Here is a 24,184-nt window from a genome sequence, read left to right as displayed (position 1 = left end):
GGAGGGAGGGGGGGAGTTAAAAGAGAGAGGGAGGGGGGAGTTGAGAGAGGGAGGGGGGGTTAAAAGAGAGAGGGAGGGGGGGTTAAAAGAGAGAGGGAGGGAGGGGTTAAAAGAGAGGGGGGGGTTAAAAGAGAGAGGGGGGGGTTAAAAGAGAGAGGGAGGGGGGGGTTAAAAGAGAGAGGGAGGGGGGGGTTAAAAGAGAGAGGGAGGGGGGTTTAAAAGAGGGAGGGGGGTTAAAAGAGAGAGGGAGGGGGGTTTAAAAGAGGGAGGGGGGTTAAAAGAGAGAGGGAGGGGGGGTTAAAAGAGGGAGGGGGGGTTAAAAGAGAGAGGGGGGTTGTTAAAAGAGAGAGGGAGGGGAGGTTAAAAGAGAGAGGGGGGGTTAAAAGAGAGAGGGAGGGGGGTAAAAAGAGAGGGGGTAGGGGGGCAAAAAGAGAGAGGGAGGGGGGTAAGAAGAGAGGGGGTAAGAAGAGAGAGGGAGGGGGGTAAGAGGAGGGAGGGGGGTAAGAAGGGAGGGGGGTAAGAAGAGGGAGGGGGTAAGAAGAGAGAGAGGGGGTAAGAAGGGAGGGGGGAGTAAGAAGGGGGTAAGAAGAGGGGGAGGGGGGAGTAAAAGAGGAAGGGGGGAGTAAGAAGAGGGGGAGGGGAGAGTAAGAAGAGGGGGGAGGGGGGTAAGAAGAGGGGGGAGTAAAAAGAGGAAGGGGGAGTAAGAAGAGGGGGGAGGGGGGTAAGAAGAGCGGGGAGGGGGTAAGAAGAGGGGGGAGTAAGAAGAGGTGGGAGTAAGAAGAGGGGGAGGGGTAGTAAGAAGAGGGGGAGAGTAAGGAGAGGGGGAGTAAGAAGGGGGGTAAGAAGAGAGTGGGAGTAAGAAGGGGGTAAGAAGAGGGGGAGGGGGGGTAAGAAGAGGGGGAGGGGGGAGTAAGAGGAGGGCAATTGCCCCCTCCCCTGTCCGCAGGCACCGTGCGGGCAGCCGGCAGGGGAGGGAGGAAGAGAGGACCCAGGAGCTCAGCCTGCAGCTCCTCTGGGTCCTTCTTGCGCGAGCACAGATCGTTGCCGCGGTTACCACGGCAACGTTACGGCTCTTGCGAGAGTAAACTCTAGCCCTGGAGCTACGGGCTAGAGTTCACTCTCAACACTGTGACCACCAGGTATTCCTGGTGGTCGCAGTGGTGAGAGTGAACTTTAGCCCCATAAACACACTGCCCCCACACACCATACACATTCACACACTGCCCCCCATACACACACACTGCCCCCACACACACCATACACATTTACACACATTGTCTCACACACACACACATACACTGCCCACCCATACACACACAGCCCCCCATACTAACATTGCCACACACATACACAGCCCCCTCGTACACACATTGCCCCACACACCCTACACATTCACACACTACACCCCCTCACACACACTGAACCTTTCACACACACTGCACCCCTTACACATTGCACCACTGCTCCTATACCCTACTACAGCCTCATATCCCAGCAGACCCCAGGTAAGTTGTCAAACTGTTCTTAAACGGTTTGACTACTTACTCTGGGAGGGGGGCCCGGCCCTCCTGGCACCATAATGACTACACAGAGTAGTAGTGGTTATTGTGCATGGATTATTTCTTTAAATAATCTACGAGTGCCCCAGTAGCCAGCAAGCCAGCCAACCCACAGGCCAGCCAGCCCACAGGCTGGCCAGTAGACAGCCAGCCAGCCTACAGGCCACCAGTTAGGCTTAAAGCCAGCAAACCCACAGCCTGCCAACCGCAGCCAGCAAGCCACAGCCTGCCAGCCAGCAAGCCACAGCCAGCAAGCCACAGCCTGCCAGCCGCAGCCAGCAAGCCCACAGCCTGCCAGCCGCAAAAGCAAGCCCACAGCCTGCCGGCAGTAGCCAGCAAGCCCACAGCCTGCCAGCAAGCCCACAGCCTGCCAGCCGCAGCCAGTAAGCCCACAGCCTTCCAGCAAGCCCACAGCCTGCCAGCCGCAGCCAGCAAGCCCACAGCCTGCCGGCAGTAGCCAGCAAGCCCACAGACTGCCAGTAAGCCCACAGCCTGCCAGCCGCAGCCAGTAAGCCCACAGCCTTCCAGCAAGCCCACAGACTGCCAGTCAGCAACAGTAATTAAGGTAAGAGGAGCCAACTTGGCCTAGGTATCAGCTATGTTGTGTTGCTATATTGTGAATAGGAACCAGAGTGTTGGAGAGACCCCCCTCCAGGCCCCATTAGACTCCATTGTAGTCTCTAATGGGACCTGGAGGAAATTCTTTCTAACACACTCTCTAAAGGACACTGAGATAGCCTCTGCTAGAATGCTCCCCCCCTCCATGGCCCATTAGCCCTCAATTGTAGTCTCTACTGGGGCCTGGAGGCGACTGTTTCCAGCAGGGACACTGAGATGGCCTCTGTTAGAAAGACCCCCTTCCAAGCCTATTAGACTCCATTGTAGTCTCTAATAGGGCCTGGAGGGGATTCTTTCTAACACACTCTCTAAAGGACACTGAGATAGCCTCTGCTAGAAAGACCCCCCTCCATGGCCCATTGTAGTCTCTACTGGGGCCTTGGAGGGATTATTGCACTTTTGTTCCTTGTGTCTAAAGATTGTGTAGGGTGTGGCTGGAGGCGGTGCATGGAGGCGGGATATGGGTGGCGCTTGCTGCGGAGTATGGGTGGGGCCTGTAAGGGGCCCTTGATTTATTTTGCCCGGGGGCCCTGAGGGTTCTCAGTCCGCCCCTGGTGGCGACATTGGTCTCGTCACAACTACTACAGCAGCTGTAGTACTTATGGTGGTCAAAGTGCTCCGTTAACATCTGTGGTTGGGAAATGATTTGAATGTGTATTAAAACATACTATTAATTCTGAGCAACAGTCATTAGAACTTAGAAGTAGTCAACAAGGGTTTATGATATGAACAATCCACCATCTTTTTACTTTTTTTGTGAATCATAACTTTAGTTCAACGTTTGAGATGAAGTGGTCAAACTGGCAGCGGGTGTTAAATTATGTATCAGCTGCTGGTGCAGTGTTATCAGGTAAAACCATCATCGGAAAAGTAAAAGGTTTGCCCACCAGAAAACACAAAGCATTAAAGGGAGTGATTAGAAATGTTTCCTAAAGAGACAAACTGAGATTTACTCCCCAGTCACCAGATTTAAAGGCAGATACGAGAGATATATTCTTAAAACAATGTATGAAAAAAAAATCAATTTAAACGTCATACAGCTAATGGAGGCAGGAAACGCAGGTAAATGATCAAAAATGAATCATTGATTAATACTGAGCATAGCCAATATGTAGTGTCATTAAATGTCACTATTACATTAGCCATGTATTCCTAACACCATAGTGTCTCCCCAATATATTGCTTAATTGCCATTTCATCCAATTCAAAGCTTCTCATAGTGAAGTATTGGGACATGAAACTTGCGTCCAATTAAATGCTTCCAAAATCCCATAACTCAGTTATGAGTGTGGAAGCCCCTCTAGTGGCTGTCAGGAAGACATCATTGTCCCTACATTAAAAACATTGCCACATCTACTATACGTGCAAACCAGGGCCGGACTGGGAAAAAAAAATTAGGCCCGGGCATTTTTAAATCAGAGCGGCCCCCTAAGAAGGGGGCGGGGCCAGAGAGGGTGTGTTTTGTCATCACTAATGACAAGCACGCCCCCTCAAAGTGAACATGTTAGTTCAATGCACAGAGCCCCGCTGAAGAGCTCTGGCATTAGAAAAAGGCCATGAATTTTTTCTGCGCAGCGCAAGCAAATTTAATAACATGCTTGCGCTGTGTTTGCTTTTAAATTGTCTCTGGTGTCTCCACAAGTGGGATACCAGAGGACAAAAGGGCCAGGAAAGTGCATGGTGCATATGTTTGGAGCCTGCTTGTGGGATTGCATGTGTGTAGAGTGTGGTGTGGTATTGTGTAAATAGGTCAATTTCATTCGGGTTTGTGGTGTAATATGTGTGGCTAGGGGCTGTAGAGAGTGTGTGTATAGGGGGCATAGTGTTATAGGGGATGTAGCGAGTGTGTGTATAGGTGACGTAGTGTGTGTAGGGGTTGTAGAGAGGGTGTGTTTAGAGAATGTTGTATGTGTTTGCTGACAAGGAATGTAGTGTGTGTGTAGGAGATCTACTGTGTAAAGGACCCAGAGTGTGTATAGGATTAAGAGTGCATATAGGGTAAGGGATCTAGCGTGTATCTGGAGCGTAATGTGTGTAGTGGTGCTGTAGTGTGTGTGTGTGTATATATATATATTTGGATGTATTGTATGTGTGAGAGGTGCTGTGTGTGAGGGTGTTTTTATCTGTCGTCACATTCTAGGTTTCTAATTTTCTTTGTCTGTTAACTCACTGAGGGTTATTTTATATATATATATATATATATATATTTATATGTTTAAGGCCGTAGGCCTGTATTTGTGGGAGGAGTTAAGTGTTCCTATATAAACGCTACTCCCCCTTCCTACCTTGCCGTACGCACGCTGTTCACTCTCAGTGACAGCCGAACTTCCGGTCCTCGCTCACGCTCTTCCGGTCCTCGCTCACGCTCTTCCGGTCCTCGCCTCTTCCGGTCCGGCATTCTCTCAGTTCCCCTGCTCCACCTTTCGGGCAACGAACATACGAACGCCAAGGTAATCAGCAAATAGCCGCGCTCTGGCTATTTGCTGGTCGACAATTAAACTGTTTATCATTCTTCTTACTATTTGATTACGGATGTATACACGTTCAGAATTTGTGTATCAAGCATGTTTGAATAATGCTACAGATATGGTAAATGGTTGCCTTGTGTGGCTGAGCCAATAATGCCTTAAAAGTGTTTAATGTCAGTGGAAGGATACTTAGCAGGGTGTGTTTATGTTTGCTGTGTGATAGTACTGTAAAAGTTGGACAAATCAATCATCAGGGGCGTATTGACAGTTACAGCAGATGCTGTTGTGACTGACAGGACCAGGTGTAGCCTATGGGATATAGCCATGTCCTTTGCTTATAATGGCTACCAGCTGTAAGAGGTAAATAAAGTTTGAATCTTGGGTAAATTATGCATATATTGTGGTTTTCAGTGTTTAGAGTATATCTACTTATAAACCATAAGTTAACAAAATTAAAGAAACTAAACAACCAAGTATAAATTCCTAGGGACAGTTCCTGTTCATAAGCCTCAGACCTAATTACCTATTTTACAAGGGCATTCACTACAACCCGATCATTATTCCCATAGACTCTGTGTTGTTAGGTACTAATCTACCATAATTCATGTCTCTAATTACTGCCTGCAAGGCCATGCAGCACTAAAAAGGGGGTTCTTAACAGGGAGCTTGACTTCTCGCCTAGACTCCCTTAAACTCCTTCAGTTTGTCACCATTTTCATCCTTTAAATCCTATCACACTTTGGCACCTTATAGGGGAATTTTAGTTACTGTCCTTAGTCTCATTTTGTACGCTCAGGACCTTTGGTTATAATTCTATATGTAATATCACGGAATTCACAATAGATATTCCCTACTATCTTCTACTCGTATAACCAGCTGCGTTGCTTTGCTACATATTCAGCATAGTTTGATTCCATTTAGAGGCACTTAGATTGTAGGGTTGTCCTTTTTTTTAACTGCACCTTGATTTCAGGTTCAAGACAGCATTCTATCGCCAGTCGATTACTGGCTCGTTTTGTCTCCACGTTTCAATCAGGTACATGTACTTTTCGTTTATTTGGTTAATCTACCACCTTATCAAGGTCACGCCTTAACACGATGGGGTATTGGGATACGGGGGCTTGATTTCACGCCTTGCCTCATCAGGCCACGGCTCTACTCGATAACTCGTCATACGTTTCGTCAAACTCGCTGTCTATGGACTATCACCCTGTTCCATACAGCCTCGCTCTTTTCACCACCCTCTCCCCGTCTGTTACTATCACGTTTTTCTTGGCACAATGCCTTTCCGGTTATATAGTTGCCATACTGAGTTTCTTCCGTACCTTCTGGGGTTATGGTTACTACGCTATCATCCACATTTCTGACATCTACACTGAATTGTTCATACTTTTCTCTGTCTTCTATCCCACGTCCACAGTTCCTCCTCGTCTTGTTTTCCTTTCTTTTCTCTCCCTGTAATTCGTACCTTCACGGTTCATGTCAACCTCGACTCGGTTGCTACATACTTTACGTTCCACCCTCATCAAGCCCCCGTCTAGGGCTAGAGAACTGGCTGTTTAGGGTTAGATTGCTGGCCTTAGTTGCACTACGGATCTGGTCCCGCGAGGCCAACTCCCCAATCTCAACGCTGAGATTTTGCCCTCGGCCCAAATGATAGTTAGAGCCTCGCATCAGCCCACCTATCGAGTTCATAGCTAGGGCCTCACCTGACACGGCCACACGTTTTTGGATCTTTTACTGTCACCGAGAGGCCAACACCCCGCCACCACGCTAGTGGCACGAGCCCCACGCCCAAATCATAGGTAGAGCCTCTCGCCAGCCGCTTGGCAACTAGCAGGGCCTCACCTGTCATGGGGTAGAGAGCTTTTCGCTTCGGCACTAGTTAGCCAGCCAGTTCTATGCTTATTCTACTGTTATTAATCAATGCTTTGTTTGTTGTGGTGTTCTTTTTCAGTACGTCCCAAGAAGGAACTATGGAAGACGAACCATTCCTTCCTAGTACAACCACTGAACCGAACCTGGAAGATTCCGGGTCAGGGACCAGCTCGCAAGGAGAACTCTTAATAGGAAGTCTGAACGCCATTCTGACCACTCTGGCCACTCAGTCCTTCAATGATAGACTATCCGCCTTAGAGACCACCAGCCCGGCTCATACTGGCACTCCACACACGCTCACTCCATCCACCCCGCAGAGGTGGCCCCCCGCATCACCTTTCACCCCTCCTCACGGTCTGGGTACTCACCCGCTTATTTAACTCTGGCATATGTAGTTCTGCCAACTGTGGGTTACTTCATGTATGTGCCTTATGTCTCGGGGCTCATGGTAAGACCGTCTGCCGTATATGTTGTATCAAAGATCATGAGGTCAGAGCTTTAAAGTTCTTTGGCTGTCAAGTCTGTCCTGCACTTGGTGGTATTCGTTACATGGGTGCTACACTAGGTGGGGGTCACTCTCAGAGTGCGCTCTAGATGTTCCCATCTCCTCAACTAATCTTGTATTATCTAATGTGGACCACCAGCATAATAATAAACACTGTCTCAGCATTGTTCTGTCTGCTCCACTTTCAGTCGCATCCTCTGCCTTAAATATCATTACCCAATTTCTCTCGATACTATATCACTAAGGACTGTAGCTATATTGCGGGCAGGTGTAACCACTTGGCCTAGCAGGACGGACATCTCCAAATCCTCCACGTTACCACTCATCCCTACAACTATTGGTTGAGGTTGCCGATTAAGTGACGCTCAGTCTTCCCACCTATTGCAAACACCGGCCTAGTCAAACTTACTGTTACAAATCGCTATTTGTAACTGGCCCTTTAAATGAGAAATTGCCCTGCTTCCCTGGATTGTGGAGAAGCATGTTTGCCAGCCTCCTGCCTCATGACTATGGCCCCTGGAAGATTGTGCCCCTGAAAACTTATTAACATTTATTGGGTGTGTATGGCCCTTTAAGAACCGTCTGGGGACATCTTGTAACTTTGGTGAACAATGTCCCTTTAAGACTATGTCCCCAGACCTGTAAAATAACTTGTTCCTGGCTTTCTCCCACTTGGTTCAGTAAATAGGGCTTACTGAACCAAGTACCACACAGGCGGACCACCCAGAAGTTAAAGTGTGCAGGCAATTTACCTCCCAGGCTGTGAGGTTACTGCAGGTTAATTGCCGTGCGCTGGGTGGCCGCCATTCGGCAGCCGAACACGTGGCGGCGGCCATTTTAGTCATTCGAATGCGGTCAGCGGTGTATGCTAAAGATTCTGTGGAACTAAAATCGGCTACACATTTTGCCGAACACCGCTGACCCTTACCTTCTCCCATACTGAACTTGCAGCTCCAGAGACTAAGTCCCGTTTCCGCATGAAATTGACCGGCCGCACAGCCCAAATCTATGGAACTGTTTTGGGCAGGAAATTGTGCTTGCGGTCGGTCATAAAGGACTTCCAGCTAACTTTTGATCCACTGGAGGGATTTGGCTGATTTTTGGACGTGTTTATGTTTGATGTATGCTGAGTCTGAATATGCAACTTTTATTGAAATTGGATGTATGGTTTTAAAGTTACAGTGTGTGTGTAAAAACTTTATTTTTATTGTATGTAATAATTGGTTTAACTGTTTATCTGAGGGGAGGGAACCTGTGGGCTGTACTATGCTGTTATTGGTTAATTTCATCCTCCCCCTGGGAGTGTCCTGTGTGTACCTTATCCTAATAAAAAGCAGGCTGGGTGTTCCAGTCCTCAGACCTCTTCTGACCCTCAATACGTAGCCGTGTCTCGTTATTGGAGGGAACTGCTATATCACACTGGGGATTGCTATGCGCTGCATATTCCCCTGAGCTCTTAATCACTTAGCTCTTGTAAGAGCTTGTTCCGGATACGCTCTCCTGGAGGAGAAGTCTTCCCCACACGGTCCTGGAGGACAGAAGCCGATCCAGGGTGGAAGGAAGACGGCGCAGCTCCAGTTAAGCTACGGCGGTTGTGGAGCCTGCGGTGGTTGTGGTGTCGTCTGCAGTGCTTGGAGTCCTCTGAGAGCGCTAGGAGCATCCATCAACGGAGGGTACTCGGTCGGAGTACACGGAGCTCCGTTACACTTACCGATAGGGGCAGCAACATTTACGGACAGAACCCTGGTCAAGCAGGCCAGTTGAAGGTTAGGCCGACTGCATAGCGGTCTGCAACATATTCTATACAATCGTTCATCCTCTTTGTCCTTTTGGGTAGATGGTTCACAGACCGTTTGACGGAGACAGTGTTAGAAGGTCCTTCGGCATGACATTCCTGTTCAGGTAGGGGGAGTAATTTGAGCTCCGTATTGAGTTACGAGTTCATCCCACCTGGTTCCGACCTACTCCCAAAATTGTACAGTAGAACCACTATCCTGGGTGGCGCATCCACATAACTATTAGGGATTACCGACCAAGAGTAACTTGGCCTTGTACCTCTCCCATCTGACAACACCCGATTCACCGGTTACTTTACACACTTCATAGTCCACATTTCAACATCCTCATTCAGTCGCCCAGCTATTGGGACTCGACAACAATTATCACCGATAGCGTTATTCAAGTGCACTTAAAATACAAACAACAGGAACATGACGTTCTTCCATGACTCAGTGGCGACACAACATTCACAGGCACACCGTTCAATTGTAGCCTATTCTACCATTTTTGCCACCTTTCATTCAGCCCTTCATACAACACTATCGCACTATACCAATCTGACCTACAATAACACCTTATGTCAGGCCTTTCAAACCACACCCCGTCTTCTTAAATACTCCATATAAATAGCAAGGAATAAATAGTTGGTGCATCACCCTACAATAACATACATCCGCAGATGAGAATTCCGGTCAGTGTCAGACTCCCTAACACACAAACAGCATCCGTAACAAACAAACCTAGTTTCAAACCTCTGGGCCTTCAACCATCCAAAGGTTCCGGTCACCACACAACCAGGTCTTAAATCTATGTGCCTGCAACCGTACAAGGGTTCCGGAACCCTACAATTCCACGATCACAACTAATCAGACTGGCAAATCATGTCTCCTCAAGGAAGATTTAAGAAGGTACAAACACTACGTCATGTCACGCCAACATTCAAACCAGGCAATCAAGACACTTGACATACTAATCATTCCCTAACCACTTCTAAATACGGTTCTACATTCATAGTCCCGGCATTAGAGTAGGTTGGGGCCACCGGCTCCTATTTAGCACATCCTTTCAATAAGCACGGCATCCAGTAGCAGTAAGCCGTTACACAAATTAGAGTCACTAGAAGGCAGCTACATTATACAGGAACATTCCTAACGGTTAAGAAGTAAGGTGAACGGATTTTATGTGATAATTATAGTGCTATAAGTGTGTTTTCTTGCTTTTCCTTTTGCCCTCTTTTACAGGCCTACCCCCTACGTCGGTTCCGGCACACCACGCCGACTTAATTCCAATCACAAGGTATTTAACTATACGATATTAGCCGACCACAAGTTTAAGGCCGTAGGCCTGTATTTGTGGGAGGATTTAAGCGTTCCTATATAAACGCTACTCCCCCCTTCCTACCTTGCCGTACGCACGCTGTTCACCCCACCCACCTCTCCCTCTTATACAATTCATTTGGGGAGGCCCTCTTTTACAGGCCTACCCCCTATGTCGGTTCCGGCACACCACACCGATTTAATTCCAATCACAAGGTATTTCACTATACAATATTAGCCGACCACAAATATATATATATATATATATGTGTGTGTGTGTGTTGTATATGTGTGGGAGTGTGCTGTGAGTGTGAGCGAGGGTGCTGTCTGTCTGAGGGTCCTGTGTGTGTCTGGGGATGCTGTGTGTGTTTGGGTGCGGTGTGTGTCTGGGGGTGCGGTGTGTGTCTGGGTTCTGTGTGTGTCTGGGTGCTGTGTGTGTCTGGGGATGCTGTGTGTGTTTGGGTGCTGGGGGTGCTGGGTGCTGTGTGTGTCTGGGTGCTGTGTGTGTCTGGGGGTACTGTGTGTTTCTGGGTGCTGTGTGTGTCTGGGGGTGCTGTGTGTGTGTGAGTGTGAATGTATTTTTTATTTAAATTTAAATATTTTTTTTATTAATAATAAAAAAAAAGTTATATCCCCTTCCAGGCTAAAGGTAAGAAGGGAAGGGAGGAACCGTGATACCATGGAGGGGGAGCCATTCTGCCATCCTTCCCTGGTGGTCCAGTGGTGAGAGTGAACTCTAGCCTGCAGTTCACTCTCGCGAGATCTGAGCGTTGCCGCGGTAACCGCAGCAACGCTCAGAATCTCACGAGAGGATCCGCGGTGCTGCTGGCTAGAGCTCCGCCGGTCCTCACTCCTGCCTCCCTCACTCACACCCCAGCTGGCGGCCACCTGTAACTGCCTGTGGGCCGGTGAGGAAGATCTTTGATCTCCCCACCGGCCCATGAAGGCACACAGCAGGGCCGGCGCTCGGGTAGTGCTGGCCCTGCAGGGGCTGGCTGGGGAGATCCTGTGATCTCTCCTGCCGGCCTCGGCCCACGGCCATTGCGGCCCACCGGGCATTTGCCCGGTATGCCCGATGGCCAGTCCGGGCGTGGTGCAAACTATACATGAGATGAAGTGGTCTGGGTGCCTTCATTGTAACTTAAAAGGGATACTCTAAGCATAGGCAACCTTCGGCACTCCAAATGTTTTGGACTACACCTCCCATGATGCTTTGCCAGGAGAATTATAGGGGATGTAGTCCACAGCATCTGGAGTGCCGAAGGTTGCCTATCCCTGTACTATAGCTTAAAGGACCACTATAGGCACCCAGACCACTTCAGCTCAATTAAGTGGTCTGGGTGCCAGGTCCCTCTAGTTTTAACTCTGCAGCTGAAAACATAGCAGTTTCAGAGAAACTGCTATGTTTCACTGAGGGTTAATCCAGCCTCTAGTGGCTGTCTCACTGACAGCTGCTAGAGGCGCTTCCGCGATTCTCACTGTGAAAATCACAATGAGAAAACGCTGACGTCCATAGGAAAGCATTGATAATGCTTTCCTATGGGCAGTTTGAATGCGCGCCCGGCTCTTGCCACGCATGCACATTCGGCGCTGACATCAACAGGAGGAGGAGGAGGAGGAGAGTTAACCAGCACCGAGGAGAAAGGCAAGTGGCTGAAGGGGTTTTAACCCCTTCAGCCCAGCGGGAGGGGGGCCATCAGTGTGGGGGGGGACCTAAGGACTACATAGTGCCAGGAAAACAAGTTTGTTTTCCTGGCACTATAGGGGTCCTTTAAGCTTAGTCATGTATGTGTGATGCTGAGAGTCTACAGGTACTGTTATGGTACTTTTTGAAAGTAAACCAAAATGTTCAAAGTCTATCTGTTCCTGTCCAAATCAATAAAATTAAATTGCGTATATACGCTGAAGTAATTAAGTCTGACACACGAGGTTCAGGTTAAAATAACTTCGAGAAAGTTTATTGGCAAGTGAAGAAAAAGCGGGCGCGCAGGCCCTTTTAAGAGGCATTTTGCGTCATCATTGATTATTAGAATATCAGCAAATAAACATCATCAATTGGATTAATTGTTAAGTGACGGGGTTAGTGTCTTACCTATTGGTTCGTAAAATTAAGAGGTTAGTCCCGTGCCCACCCATCAGAGGTGGGATTATTCTGGACACGGGTGGGGGACAAGGGGGTCCTAAGCGTCATTTTACACGGTCAATGATATCAGGCTTTATGTCCAGGTGCAAGGTCTCTTATGAATAGAACATTTCATTACTACTGTGTTCTGTGGCCTTCAAACTGTACTATCTTACAAGCTCTAAGGAGTAGCCAGCAAGTCTTAAGGAGTAGCCAGCACCTCCTGGTACTTGTCCTTGAAGGAAACACGGTCTTTGTCTACTGTATTAATTGGGTTGAGAAGTTCAGTCACGTAATGTAGTTTTAAAATGAACAAGTTAAGTCATGAGGACAAAATGGAGGATTTGAAGAAGTCAGGTTAGGAGGACAAAATGGAGGATTGTCACAATATAAGGTTAAAATGGAGTTAGTACAATAATTCAATACAAGTACAATAATAATTTTTAATAATTCCACATCAGTCCCCCCTATGAAATGTTAGATTCTAAGAGATAAAACTTTATTATATTAGTATCAGAAGACATGTTAACCCAAAGGCACAGAAACCCCGTGGCCGCTAGCTAGGTGTTAATGCAAAGTGCAAGGCTGTCCCTAGATCTGACCCTAATAGGCTAACCATCCGTCAGTATGGCTCTCGAACGCTTCACACCCAAGGGTATCCCATGGCAGCTAACCCACCACTTCTCCACATGGGGCCTTTACCATTCACTGACAGATGCTGTCCCTGAGCTAGTCCCTTCCTAGAATTCCTGCACTTTATCAACAAAAGGGAATGTTTGCAGCGGCAGACAGGGTGAGTTGATGTCTTGGAATTCTTGGTCATCAACTTCGAGATGGGTCAAAGTGGGTGCTGCTTGGTCAACAGTCTTCATGAGGGATTTTCTCAGACATGGGAGGACACAACAAAAGAGAAGAGCAAAAATAAAAAGAAAAATTAGTATAGCCATACCAATCTGTATTAAAGCCTTTTGCCATCCTGTCATCCAACCAAACCATCTTTCCCAGGGATCTTTTATCCCAGAATTCCTTTTTAACTCTTCAGACAGGTCATTTAATTTTTCTATAGCTAGTGTGACTTTACCATTAGGGCCTGTGTTTTCTGGGATGTAGGTACAACATGTCATAGTGTCAGGCAAAATCAGGGCCGGACTGGCCCACCGGGATACCGGGAAATTTCCCGGTGGGCCGTCGGCAACTGGGGCCGGGGTGACCTGCGGCCGCAGGGAGAACTTGAAAGGCGGCCGCAGGGGAAGCTTTTCATGAGGCCGGGAGCAGGCTCTTCTGGGGGAGCAGGCTGTTCTGTCTCTGCTCCCCCTCCCTCGCGCGCAGCTTAATGAGACCGGAGCCGGAATATGACGTCATATTCCGGCCCCGGTCTTTCTAGCGCGCGAGGGAGGGGGAGCAGAGACAGAACAGCCTGCTCCCCCAGAAGAGCCTGCTCCCGGCCTCATGAAAAGCTTCCCCTGCGGCCGCCTTTCAAGTTCTTCCTGCAGCCGCCAGCACAGCTACCAGTCTGCCCACCCACAGGCAGTGGCGTACTACTTCAATAAAATGTAAGTAGTCATTTTATGTGATGGGGCTAAATTAATTAAAGGGGGGTGGATAATGGATTAATTAAAGAATTAAAGGGGAGGGAGGTTTAATTAAGGGGGGGGGGTGTATTAATTAAGGGGGGGTGTATTAATTAAGGGGGTGTATTAATTAAGGGTGTGTTAATTAAGGGGGGTGTATTCATTAAGTGGGTGTATTAATTAAGGGGGAGTGAGTATTAATTAAGGGGGAGTATTAATTAAGGGGGTGTATTAATTAAGGGGGGAGTGAGTATTAATTAAGGGGGGTGTATTAATTAAGGGGGAGTATTAATTAAGGGGGTGTATTAATTAAGGGGGGTGTATTAATTAAGGGGGTGTATTAATTAAGGGGGGTGTATTGATTAATTAAGGCGGGAGTGAGTATTAATTAAGGGGGGTGTGGATTAATTAAGGGGGTTGTATTAAGGGGGTGTATTAATTAAGGGGGGTGTGGATTAATTAAGGGGGGTGTATTAATTAAGGGGGGAGTGAGTATTAATTAAGTGTGGTGTATTAAGGGGGAGTGAGGATTAATTAAGGGGTGAGTGGATTAATTAAGGGGGGTGTATTAATGGGGGTGTGGGTTAATTAAGGGGGGTCTATTAATTAAGGGGGGTGTATTAAGGGGGAGTGAGGATTAATTAAGGGGTGAGTGGATTAATTAAGGGGTGAGTGGATTAATTAAGGGGGATGTATTAATTAAGGGGGTGTGGATTAATTAAGGGGGGTGTGGATTAATTAAGGGGGGTGTATTAAGGGGGAGTGAGGATTAATTAAGGGGGTGTAATAATTAAGGGGTGTGTGGATTAATTAAGGGGGGTGTATTAATTAAGGGGTGTGTTGATTAATTAAGGGGGTGTATTAATTAAGGGGGAGTGAGGATTAATTAAGGGGGGTGTATTAATTAAGGGGGGTGAGGATTTATTAAGGGGGGTGTATTAATTAAGGGGTGTGTGGATTAATTAAAGGGGGCTGTGGATTAAAGAATTAAAGGGGGAGGTTTACATAATGGGGGTGCAGGGTTTTTTTTTGATTAAGGGGGTTGCAGTATTCTATTTATTAAGGGAGGATGTGCACTGCAGATTTTTGTTTTTTGTTAAGGGGGTGTGCAGGGTTTTTATAAGGGGGTGTGCAGGTTTTTTGTTATTAAGAGGGGTTGTGCACGTTTTTGTTTTTTATTAAGGGGGTGTGCAGGGTTTTTTATTAAGGGGGTGTGCAGGATTTTTATGTGTAGGGAGTGAATGAAATTTATGCGATCGGGGTGCAGGGTTTTTATGTGTAGGGAGTGTCTGAAATTTATGTGATCGGGGTGCAGGGTTTTTATATGAAGGGCGAGACAAGGGGCTTTGTAGAAAGGGGCAGGGCAGGAGTTTTCTAGAAGGTTCTCACCAGCCCCTTTCTACAAAAGCACTGGTCTTCCCCCTTCTACAAAACTGGCGCATTTTACAAATTTTACAAGCAGTTTACAAATTTGTGCAATAAATATTATTGAAAACATTGAAAAAATATGTGGGTGTTTTCTTACATTTTTATTATGGTGGGGGGGGGGGGGGGGGGGTTGCCACACTCAGGGTCCGCCCCGGGTGCCAAATGCTCTAGGTACGCCCCTGCCCACAGATACTAAAAAATATGTATGTCAGTGGAAGTGTGTGTGTGTGTCATGCTGTGTGTGTTTGTGTCTGTCTGTCATGGTGTGTGTGTGTGTGTGTGCCATGCTGTGTGTGTTTGTGTCTGTCTGTCATGGTGTGTGTGTATGTGTCTGTGTCATGCTGTGTGTGTGTGTGTCTGTATCTCTGTATCATGCTGTGTGTGTGTGTGTGTGTCTGTCTGTCTGTGTCATGCTGTGTGTCTGCGTCATGCTGTGTGTGTGTGTCTGTGTCATGCTGTGTGTGTCTGCGTCATGCTGTGTGTGTGTGTCTGCGTCATGCTGTGTGTGTGTCTGTGTCATGCTGTGTGTGTCTGTATCATGCTGTGTTTATGTCTGTGTCATGCTGTGTATCTGTCTGTGTCATGCTGTGTGTGTGTGCCTGTATCATGCTGTGTGTCTGTCTGTGTCATGCTGTGTCTGTATCATGGTGTGTGTCTGTCATGGTGTGTGTGTATGTCTGTCATGGTGTGTGTGTGTCTGTCTGTGTCATGCTGTTTGTGTGTCTGTGTCATGCGGTGTGTGTGTCTGCATCATGCTGTGTGTCTGTTTGTGTCATGCTGTGTCTGTATCATGGTGTGTGTCTGTCATGGTGTGTGTGTGTCTGTCATGGTGTGTGTGTGTGTCTGTCATGGTGTGTGTGTGTGTCTGTCATGGTGTGTGTGTGTGTCTGTCATGGTGTGTGTGTGTCTGTCTGTGTCATGCTGTGTGTGTGTCTGTGTCATGCGGTGTGTGTGTGTGTCTGTCTGTGTCATGCGGTGTGTGTGTGTCTGTGTCATGCTGTGTATCTGTCTGTGTCATGCAGTGTGTGTGTGTCTGTCTGTGTCATGCTGTGTGTCTGTCTGTGTCATGCAGTGTGTGTGTGTCTGTCTGTGTCATGATGTGTGTGTGTGTCTGTCTGTGTCATGCTGTGTGTCTGTCTGTGTCATGCTGTGTGTCTGTCTGTCTGTGTTACGCTGTGTGTGTGTCTGTGTTACGCTGTGTGTGTGTCTGTCTGTGTTACGCTGTGTGTGTGTGTCTGTATGTGTCATGCTGTGTGTCTGTCTGTGTCACGGTGTGTCTGTATCATGGTGTGTGTCTGTCATGGTGTGTGTGTGTGTGTGTGTGTGTGTCTTTGTCTGTCATGGTGTGTGTGTGTGTCAGTCGTGGTGTGTGTGTGTGTGTGTGTGTGTCTCAGTCGTGGTGTCTGTGTGTGTTTTTAAAAATAGTGTTTTACTCACCTTTTTTTCCAACGTCGTGCTGGTCTCTGCCTCTATGACTGAGATCATCAAGCTTGATGATCTCAGCCAATCCGCACTGACACAGGAAGCGCCTCTAGTGACCGTCTGAGTGTCTGTCACTAGAGATGTCACTATGAAGCAATGTAAACACTGCCTTTTCTCTGCAAAGTCAGTGTTTACATTCAAAAGCCTGCAGGGACAGGCTATAGACACCAGAACCACTACATTAAGCTGTGTGTGTGTGCGCCTGCTAGTGAGCTTGCTTGCATGTGTATGTGTGTGTGTGTGTGTGTGTGCCTGCTAGTGAGTGAGCTTGTGTTTTTATGTCAATGAGCTTATGTATATTAGTGAAATTGTTTGTCTATGAGGCTGTGTATCAATGAGCTTGTGTGTGTCAGTGAGATTGTCTGTGTCTGCATGTGAGTATGCTTACTGTATAATTAAATGTTTTACTCTGAAAGGACCAATATATTATATTAGAAAAAGCAATATATATATATATATATATATATATATATATATATAGCGACAATATATGGCGCAATGACTTATGGGGCTGGCATAGATTTTTTTTTCCAGGGCTGCTTTGTATCCCCAGTCCGGCCCTGGGCAAAATCTTACAAACCCCTCCTTTTTCGGCTAAGATCATATCTAGGGCCATTCTATTCTGGAAAGTCATTTGGGATGTGGCCTGCAACTGTTCGGCCAACCCCTGGAGGGCGTCTCTGGTGTAATTGACAAAACGCTGTTGATTATAATAAATGTAATTTATCCAATTTAGATTCTTGTTTGCGGTAACTATGGTAAAAATTGATTCAAATCCTGCAGCAACTTCATCCCTAGCTTTAAACTCATTGGGCACCCCCCTGGGCACTCCAATGGCATCAATATATACATGAGGATCAAAACTTCCTTTCACTGGGGCGTCACGTTTAACCTTAGTGTGGCTGAACTCATGGGTGTTGAGGTGTGTGTCAGAAATAATATGTATAGGCATAATGGCCTTAGTCAAAGTACACTCTCCCCACCATTCTGTGTCCATTCTGGATCTTAGCTGTAAATCCCCACACAACCAATAAATGTCCCCTAGTGACCTAGTGTGATGTTGCAGCAAACGTACAGGGACAGTTCTGTATGTAGCACAATAGCCTTTGGAAAAGTTACCTACAAATTTACCAATACCATCGTACATGGCATAGCAAGTGTAATTACCTTTATATACGGTAATACCATCAGGGGGTTTGACGTCTTTGGCTAGAAGAGGATACTCCTTTGTCCATGCAATACATATGGACCTGTTAAAATTATAGTGATAGGCAAAAAGGCTTAAAACACATTCTTCTATATCTACGGGTAGGATTAAAGGTACGGTACCCAGGTGAGGCCGGGCACCTCCACACACATAACATGCGGTTCTATTATGCTTATTAGCATTATATTTCATCCATTCTAACCATAAATTTACATCATTAAAACCTGTTTCAGCGGCCATGGTATCTTCAAAAGTGGGGTTAGCAATGGCCATCATGTCCTGAAAGGTCTGGATATGGGGTTTTAATGGGTTAGGGACCATATGGGTGGCCCCTTGCCACTCAGAAGAGTTGCACATATCTTTGAGGTAGAAATGCCCTAATTTCTGGTAGGAACCCCTTTTCCAGTACATTCCCATCACATACTGGTCTGCATCTGTTGGGCTTGGGTGCTCAATGTTAAGGATTAATTTCATTGGTGTGCTCCCCCCAGGCTTTCTCAAAGTCATTCTCTGGAGAAGCGATCTACCACGATCATCTACTTTAGCTATGGCACTTTTTGGTTTGTAACCCCAGGCAGGCCCGGCATTCCACCCCGCCGCCCCCCAATGGTCACAATTGTGCCCCCATTGCTTGTCAACTACACAAACATATGGGTCTTTCGAATGAGGGATATCTCTATAGATGCTCTGGATTTGTGGTGTGGGAAATGGGCATTCTACAATATCACAGTAGTCAAAGGTATAAGTAGCCACCTGGGTGCATGATGAATTATACCAGAAGGTGTACCCACTAATGTCTTTGGTAATGGCTACTTGCTGGGCCTTCATAAGGCTAATTAAGGGGAAGATGTACCAGAGATACATGTTTGTGCGATATTCGCCTCCTCTGGGGCAGGAGATTTCTTGCAGTGGGAAGCGTGGATCCAATTTGGCCTACCGGCCAATTTGACGGAGGTTGCGGTAATCAGGAGAACTTGGAATGGACCGTCAAATCTCGGTTCTAGGGTATTTTTCCGCACAAACTTCTTAACCAGGACCCAATCTCCGGGGAGTAGGTTATGGGAACCTGTATCCAATTCGGGATCTGGAATTGAAGAGAAAACTTGGGCATGTATTTTGTTTAGGACATTTGCAAGTTCAGTTACATAGTCTACTAAAACATCTGATTGGAGTTGCAACTGCTGTGGATAATAACAACCTAGTCTGGGTGCTGTCCCAAATAGAACCTCATATGGGGACAGTGAATGCTTCCCTCTAGGTGTGTGCCTAACACTGAATAGAGCTATTGGTAGGCTTTCTGGCCAGGGCATCTTTGTTTCTTGTGACATTTTTAACATTCTGGTTTTTAGAGTGCCATTCATGCGCTCCACTTTACCACTACTTTGTGGGTGGTAAGGGGTATGGAAGGCTAGAGTCACCCCTAGAGCAGTCCAAATTTCTTTAGTCACAGTTGCTGTAAAGGCTGGGCCTTGATCACTCTCAATGACTTCTGGGAGTCCGAATCTGCATACAATATCTGTAATTAGGCGCTTTGCGGTTGTTTTTGCAGTGATATTGGCCACTGGGTAGGCTTCTGGCCAGCCTGAGAACATGTCCACTATTACTAGTGCATATTCATGGGGCCCACTCTTGGGCATTTGGATGTGGTCAATTTGAATCCGCTGGAAGGGGTACATGGGCTTTGCCAGGTGTTTCGCAGGTACTTTAACTGGTCTTCCTGGATTGCATTTTGCACAAATGACACAGGCCTTGCAGAAGCTATTGATCAATGTTGTGATTCCAGGTGCTTCATAATACTTCTGTATGAGGGCGGCCATCAATTCTTTTGACAGGTGTGCAGGCCCATGTGCCCATTGGACAACTGCTGGATACAAATTTCTGGGAAGACAAAATTTGAAGTTGTTGTAATATATTCCGTCCTTTTGGACAGCTCCTTTCTTTTTCCATTTCTGGATTTCCTCAGGAGTGACTGCAGCTTGTTGTTCTTGTAAGATTCGCAAATCAGTAGGAAGAGTTTGCAAAGCAAAAATAGGGACTTCTTCTTCTTCTTCTTCTTCTTGTCCGGACACTTCTTCATCCACTTCCTGCAGATCCCTGGCCGCTAACTTAGCAGCTTGATCAGCCAAATGGTTGCCCTTTGCTTCATCTGTATCCAATTTCCCATGGGCCTTGACTTTCAAAACGGCCACTTCTTTGGGGAGTAGGAGGGCATCCATTAGCTCCTTGATTGCAGTGCTGTGTTTGACTGGTGTACCGGCGGTGGTAAGAAATCCTCTAGTCTTCCAAATTAGGCCGAAGTCATGTGCCACACCCAGAGCATATCTTGAATCTGTATAGATGTTGGCACGTTTTCCTTCGGAAATTTTGCATGCTGAAGTCAGAGCCTGTAATTCAGCTTCTTGCGCAGACATTGCTGGCGGTAAGGATGATGATTTAATGACTTCATCTGTTGTGGTTACGGCATATCCTGTGTGATATGTTCCTCCTTCATCGGCATATCTCGATCCGTCCACAAACAGGGTAAAATCCGGATCTGGTAATGGGTTCTCATGCACAGTTGGTAAGTGCACTGTTTCCATTTTCATCTGTTCAAAACAGTCATGAGGTGTTTCTGGGTCATAATCATTCTTTATGACCAGATCTTGGAATTCCTTTTCCAGGAAATGGCGTGGCCATGCTTCTAGAAGGTCAGTTGTTGGGTATTTGACAATACCATTTTCCTGTAGCTGTTCTTCGTTCATGGTGGCCCATAGTTTTGCCATGGTTCAGAGGATATGCATCCATTGAGGCAGTACATTTGCATTTCTGTTAACTCATTGTTAAGGATACAATTTGGGTCCTTTTTTACATTATCCACTGTCAAGTATATATTGCATATCCTCATTTACATTGTGTTTTAAAAAATTACAAGTGTATTGTATTTACAGGTATACAGTCAAGTATACAATTCTTGTCCCCTTTTGCATTGAGTTCACATCTCTACCTCTACCAAAAAGCTTTATACATATTTGTTTCTGTAATATATACTGTGTGATGCTAATAAGCTAAGGCTCTTTCCAGCTCAATATTCCGTTCAAAATGTTCGTTTTCAATAAAGTTTGGTGAAAGACGCATGACGTAATGACGCACGTATGCGTTGGAATGCGGAAGTAGGACCGTGAATTGGATACGGCAGAGTTTGCCGCTTATACTGAGGGTATTTAAACACAGATGTTTCTTTCTCCCTTGACAGCACGGACACTGGGGCCATCGAAGGGACGCATATGTCCCGAGCGCGCAGCCCATGCAGCCCATGCCCATTCACAAGGAAAGCCCTACGAGTGACTCCAATTTCGCTTCTAAACAGAGCCTGGTACAGCAGATTATCTTCATTCTCCAGAATTAGGTTTTGACCAGCCACCAGCGGATACAGGGTGGCGATCACTCTTCCTACTATCAGGAACTTGTTCCATCTCATCCCTTCCATTCAAACCATCCCTCACAGACTTCAGCATCTTCCTACTGTATACTACATAAAGAAGTGGACGACACTGGTGAGACCAACCCACAGATAGTGGGCAAACATATAGTGCACTATATACTGGACTTGTACTTTTCAGGACTTTAGCATTCTGTATATTTTTCACTTTTTCCATTTTTTCCATTTCTCTCATTTTTTCATATTTTTTCGTTTTTTCAATTTTTTCTTTTTTTCTTCTTTTTTTCTTTTTTCTCTTTTTCTCATTTTTTCGATATAGATTCTCTATATTTTTTCATATATATTTTTTTCATATATATTTTTGCATTTTTTCTCTTTTTCTCATTTGGTTACATTATTTTCATTGAACTATTCATTACACATAGGAGGATACTGTGTCTAGATATATTTGTACATAGTTGGTGTATATAAGATGAATTATGTGTTACTTTGATGAAATGCCATTAACTTTGTGAATTATCCCTATAAGCTTTGCAATAAATACTATGAATTTAAACATAGGTTTAATTATTACTTAAAATTATTTTTTTGAGTGCGGTATTCGTATTTTTGTATGATATTTATTGGAGGTTATTTGTGGGGTTATACCTCGAATACCGGCACCTAACACGTAATTGAGTGCCAGCACACATTGTTTTTTGTATATTTTTGACCCTAGTGCTGGGCACCTTTTTGTGTAACTTAACTGTTTACCCTTATAGAACTGTCATAAGATTGTTGTAAATATTGTTCTGGGTAACTGTGAATTAGAAGTTTGGTAATTTTTTCAATTGGGTTCACATTTGTTCACCTCTATATACCAGACTTGATGGCAACGTTTGCCTATACGGAGGGTGACATTAATCGTATCACCTCAGCTCTCAGAGGGGCTAGAGAATTTTTGACTAATGAGAGTGAGCGGGGGATTGCACAAAAACTAGAGAGAGATTTAAAAAGAAAAATTAGTTGGGAATTACATGTAAGCACCCTAGGCGAGTACCTGAGACAAAAGAGAATCCCAAGAGGCCTAAGAGTTAGGTTACATCCTACATTGTGTAGGGATAATACTGAACATCGTACAGTGTGGTATAAAATCTTAAATAAATGTTCAGTGGATCTTATGGTACTAACTATTGAATCCCTACAAAAAGAACTAACCAAACTGATTAAAGAAATAGCAATAGCAGAGCAGGAACTGGCAGCGGTCACTGCATCCACTGATTTAGAAACACTTAAAAAGCAAATAGAAGATAAACTGAAAGAGTACCAGAGAGAAACTGAGGAATTCAAAAAGAAAAAATTTCATAGAGACGAATTAGACTACCAAAGGGATCAGGTTTATACCTGGTACTCTAGAACAGATAACCGTTCTTTCAGACCCAACAGAGACACAACTTCACAGAGATGGCGCTCAGATACAGAAGGGGCTACATCCTCCTCCTCTGCCTCCTCATCCTCTGGAATGACTTTTTTAGAGAGAAATACAAGACAGGAAGAACCATCAGGCGGGGGGGTTTTAACAAGAGCCACACGAGAGAAAAGAACAAACCGATCGACCCAATCCAGACGCAATCTCTGATACATAATATCTCAGGTAGGCCCTTGACTCCCGTAGAGGAGGGGACCCTGAATAAGGGACTCTCCTTTGTTCCTACACCTCATGTGGAGTGGCACCAATATGATGTCAGCATGTATAAATTCTTCCGTCAACTTAAGTTACGTGCATTTTTTTCTACAGGTCAACTCACTGGGGACACAACAGCATTCACAAACAGCAACACCCAGACTACACAAGGACATCGACATGAGGAAGGAAGCAGGGAGGTTATGAGAGATACTGATTCAGAATTTGGTCCATGTTCCGTCCTTTCCCTAGACACAGGTTTGAAACCTAAAAGTACTTTTACACCACAGAACACCAATGCTTCAATTGATATATTCACCAATCTAGTTAAAAAAGATATTTACAAACTTAGGAAAAAATCTCAACATACACACAACTCTCATAGACAAAATATCAATTTCACCAAACAAGATTGGCTAAACATCAACAATTTGAAGAAAGATAACTCGATAATTATCAAACCGGCGGACAAGGGGGGAGCTTTGGTAATCATGGACCGTACATACTATATAAAAGAAATAGAATCACAATTAGCGGATGAGACGAACTACCTACCTATAAGTCAGGATCCCACACATAACCTGAAGCACACATTAGAAAGACTCAACCAATGGGCCCTCTCTAAACATATCATCTCACAGGGAGAATACAAATATATGAATGAAAAATATCCACGCATTCCAGTATTCTATACCTTGCCCAAAATCCACAAAAATCCTCTCTACCCACCAGGTAGACCTATAGTTAGCGGCACTGGGTCCATATTTCAACACCCAGCCGAGATACTGGATAAATTTCTTATCAAATATGTCCCATCCCAGAAATCATACCTCAAGGATACAACTACGTTTCTTTCACTCTTGGCAGATATAGAGATTCCACCAGGCGACTTCTGGTTGGTGACCATGGATGTTCAATCTCTGTATACATCCATTGATCATGTAAGAGGGATTGAGGCAGTAGACTGGACACTAAGCAAAGATCCATTATTGACCCAACAGGGGGAGACAAGACAATATATCAGGGAACTACTGACCTTCATTCTAACAGAGAACTACTTTTTATTTGGTGACAAGTATTACAAGCAGATTAAAGGGACTGCTATGGGCTCGAATGTCGCTCCAACATATGCTAATATTTACATGAATCGTATGGAGGAAACTTGCATCT

This window comes from Pelobates fuscus, chromosome 8 (genome assembly GCF_036172605.1).
Source record: "Pelobates fuscus isolate aPelFus1 chromosome 8, aPelFus1.pri, whole genome shotgun sequence".
Lineage (NCBI taxonomy): Eukaryota > Metazoa > Chordata > Amphibia > Anura > Pelobatidae > Pelobates > Pelobates fuscus.
The sequence above is the reverse complement of the archived record's forward strand: the minus strand, read 5'-3'. Positions refer to the sequence as shown.